The sequence below is a fragment of the Lygodium microphyllum genome, chromosome 19 (genome assembly GCF_053477565.2).
Source record: "Lygodium microphyllum isolate KBCC chromosome 19, Lygodium_microphyllum_v1.1.10, whole genome shotgun sequence".
In the NCBI taxonomy this organism is placed as follows: domain Eukaryota; kingdom Viridiplantae; phylum Streptophyta; class Polypodiopsida; order Schizaeales; family Lygodiaceae; genus Lygodium; species Lygodium microphyllum.
The window spans coordinates 10,240,561-10,244,984 of record NC_141153.1 but is presented as its reverse complement, the minus strand read 5'-3'; the positions used below and the strand labels follow the sequence as shown (position 1 = coordinate 10,244,984).

Genomic DNA, 4,424 nt, shown 5'->3' with positions numbered 1-4,424 from the left:
GTGCAGTTGTGCATGTCATAAACAGATCACTTTCTAGTGGTTTGGATTTCCAGGTTGCAAAGGAAGTATGGACTAGAAAACTTCCCTCTTATGCGTATCTCTGTGTCTTTGGATGTGAGGCATTTTGCCATGTCCTTAGGAACAAGAGAAGTAATTTGGATCCTAAGAGTGTCAAATGCATTTTCCTTGGTTATGGCGATGCAAGCGAGATGGATTTCCATCTCTGGGATTCGCAGGCGGCGTGAAAAGTCATCCATAGTTATGATGTAGTCTTCCATGAAGACAAGATGCATCGGCAGTCTGAGAGAGTTGTCGAGATCCACAAGGTCATATTTCAGGAGGAGCTGAGAGTTTCCGCACAGCCAGTTGGACAGCCTACAGCTACAACAGATGTTTATGGTCAGGATATTGGACAGGCAGCTGGGCAGGCAGCAGAGCCTGCCATGAGACAGTCTACTAGAGACAGACATCCACCTGATAGATTTCAGCCCTCGATGCATTATGTCTTAGTTACAAATGCAAGAGAGCCTCTCATTTATAATGAGGCTATGCGCAGGGGTGACAATCACTCCTGGGAGAGGGCTATGCAGTCTGAGATAGACTCCTTGCATAAGAATGAGACTTGGGATTTGATTTCCTTGCCTAAGGGCAAGAAGGCTTTGCCATGCAAGTGGGTGTACAAGCAAAAAAACACCCCTGGACACCCCAAGCCAGCATGTAAGGCTAGATTTTAGCAAAGGGTTTTAAGCAGGAGCATGGTGTGGACTTTGATGAGGTATTTTCTCATGTGGTTAAGGTGATTACCTTGCGCTTAGTCTTAACTTTGGTTGCTCAGCTTGACTTGGATTTATACCACATGGATATCAAGACGGCTTTCTTACATGGAGACTTGCATGATGAGATTTATATGGAGCAGCCTAAGGACTTTACAGAACCTGGCAGGGAGCACCTAGTGTGCAAATTGAAGAAAAGACTTTATGGCTTGAAGCAAATACCTAGGGAGTGACATCATAAGTTTGATGCCTTTATGCAGTCACATGGCTGTACAGTAGGAGTACTATGGATTTGTGTCTTTACACGAAGAAAGCTTGTGATGGTTCTTTATTGATTTTAGTACTCTATGTGGATGATATGCTGATAGTAGGGAAAGCTCATGATGAGCTAAATGCTCCTAAGGCTCAGCTCAAGAAGAGCTTTGAGATGAAAGATCTAGGGTCACATACTTGGTATGCGCGTTAGATACAACAAGCATCAGGGACTCCTCTATTTGTCACAGAGGGAGTACATTCATAAAGTCCTTGAGCACTTTTGCATGTAGGACGTAAAGCCTATTGGCTATCCATTGCCTTCTTATGTGAAAGTATCACAGGCTGATTATCCGCAGATAGATGAGCAAAGGGCCGAGATGGCCAAGATTTCCTATGCATCCACAGTGGGTAGTCTTATGTATGCCATGATAGCTACTCGTCCAGATATTGCCTTTGCAGTTGGTGTTGTGGCATACTATATGGCTACACCTGGCAAGAAGCGTTGGGATGCCGTGAAGGGTATCATGAGGTACTTGAAGGGCACTGTAGATATGTGCATATGCTATGGCAACCAGGATACAGGAGCCATGGGTGGGGTACACTGACTCTGATTATGCAAGACATGCAAATAGTAGGAAGTCCACTTCTGGCTATGTCTTCACCTATGCTGGAGATGTTGTTTCTTGGATGTTCAGGGTGTAGAAATGCATGACCCTTTCTACTACAGAGGCCAAGTATGTTGCAGCCACTGAGGCTTGCAAGGAGGCCATTTGGTTAGGTCATTTAGTTGCTGATCTTGGTATTGATGCTATCCCCACACTGCATTCGGATTCTATGAGTGCTATCCAGTTAGCCAAGAATCCGGTTTTCCATGTGAAGACGAAACACATTGAGGTGAGGTATCACTTCATACATGTGGTCATTGAGGAAAAGTTTGTTGACCTTGTCAAGATCTTGACTCACCAAAATCCTGCAGATCTACTCACGAAAAGCCTCTCTACAGAGCGCTTTGCCTTCCTCAGGAGGTTGATGGACATGGGATGAGATAACGTCTTTCCTCATCCTGTTGTACATGCGTACATGTTGTATTGTCTTTTTCTTTTTCTTTTCACTCCTCACTAGGGTAGATTTGCCTTTAAGTGGAAGGTTGTTGGGGGTAAAGGCACCTCCCCTAGCCGCCCATGTATTACTATACTGACAGTCATCGCCCCATGTGCCTCAAGGATATGCTACAAAGATACGTATCACACATGAGTAAAACTATGCTCAATAGTTTATAAGGGGAGTACTTTGGGGCTTCTATATGAGTATATGGATAAAATAGGCGAGGCCTTGCTTCGTAATAGCTTTTTGCTCCAAGACAAGTAAGTTTTTGTTTAAACTTTTATACATGTAATTTTTTGGTATTAACGACTCCTTGATGATTGTTCATTATTTTAACTTCTAAGTTTTTAACTTATTTTATCTATAGGGTTAATGAGATTCGTGCAGTGTAGAATGCACGATGGGATTGGTTCCATAAACCAATCCATACTGTCGCACATATCTTGTATCTCCTTTGGCGTAGTGAGGAGCAATACACTAACGAGGAGTTAGAGGAGGGCTTCATGGAGTACATGAGGTGCCTCATAGGGGATAATATAGATATGATGAGAAGAGTAAAGGATGATTTATTGACATTCCACAATCATTCTCTTAATTTTGGCCGACCCACAGCTAGGCTTCGAGAGACACAACTTCAGGATGTCTCTTGGTGGGAGAAATACGACAATTGTGCTTCTACTTTGGTATGTAAATTATGACTTTTATATTTTAAATATTGATTATCTAATGCATTATGCAAGCTAGGTAACAAGTTCTATAATCTATTGCTCGCTCAAATGTTACTTTTATGGCATGCATATTAGCAATTGCCAATTACTTAACCTCAATCTCTTAAATTTAAATAGAAATGCATTGCTATTCGGGTCCTCTCGCAAGATTGTAGTTCAGGGCCTAGTGAGAGAAACTGGAGCACATGGGCCCTCTTCCACACCAAAAAGAGAAACAATCTCACAATTGCCCAGCTGGAGCGTTTAGTGTTTTGCCATTGCAATCTCCAGCTTCTTGAGAGGACCACTCTGTCCCCTGAGCCTTCATAGGTAAATTGGTAATGATTAGTATTATGTATAATTAACTTTTTTAACCTTGGGTCCTTGACACTTGACATTGCTAATTTTCTTGGAGGTTGGATTGTAAATTGTGATTTATATGAACATTGAACATATTGAATCTCCTCTCATATGATATATCTTTGTCTCATTCACCTTTACAGGTGAATGTTGACAAGATTGATATAGAGAAGGTGCATGACATTCCGCAGATACCACAGGAGGAGCAGGATATCTACTCCATGCTCTATGAGGAGCTATCAACGCTGGTGCATGAGACTTGCGCACAAAGGAGGGTTAGAGTGAGAGCCACAGGTGGTCATGCATCGCAGGTAGAGTTAGAGCCAAAGTCTGAGGATGAGGCTGAGACTGCTTCATCAACTTCTCAATCAGGGTTCTCGGAGTCGAACGAGGAGATGGTGCACAGATCCTCAGAATTCGGATGAGTCATGAGTCATGACTCGTAATATACATGAGTCAATTTAGCAGTGCAAAGTCTAGACTAGAGTTACCGATTGCTCATTGATGTTGATATTTATAGCCTCATTGGGATTTGGAGTTTTGACAGATTATTCACATGACATAGTTATTATCATTGTATCTTGATCCCACTTATTATGCATCTTGATTCTTGTTCCATTGTTCTTGATGTCTATCTTCACTGCGCTTTAGATTATAGATTATTCATGTCATATGAGTCATAAATTTCAATTCATTTTATTGCCTTAAGTTTTGAAAATTGAGACTTAATTGTGTTAATCTGTCTTAAGTTTCAACCATTGAGTACTCAGTCTTGACTCCTCAATCTTCACTCATGAGTTGTGAGTTATGACTCGTGACTCGTGAAATGTGTAATGATTCATGATTTCAATCATATGACATAAAGACTCAAAGTTTTTATGAAATTTGGGTACATGTTGTTGTAGGCATTGATATACTTACATACCCACATAATAATGTATTTTTTTAAGTGTACAATCCAAAACGTTGTTTCTCCGTTTCCAAAATTTGGTCGAAACTCCAAAACTCCGATTTTTCCCATTTTCGTTTCCCCTGTTTTCGAAACTCCCCTGTACTATGTTACATACCTTGCATGATGTAGGACATCACTTAGCAATTTACACCTGTCATGTATCAGTGATAGCTCTATTTTGGCTTGGTTGTCTTACTATTTTACTTTATTTACAACAAACTATAATTGCAGATTTTGGCAGCTTTCATGAGGGTAGTCACTTCCATTTGATAG

At 41.1% G+C, this 4,424-nt stretch overlaps 1 pseudogene; it reads left to right on the top strand.

The window, feature by feature from the left end:
- The first annotated feature begins 1,615 nt into the window (after window positions 1-1,615).
- Window positions 1,616-3,624, top strand: LOC148019552 (uncharacterized; annotated as a pseudogene).
- Window positions 3,625-4,424: the final 800 nt, after the last annotated feature.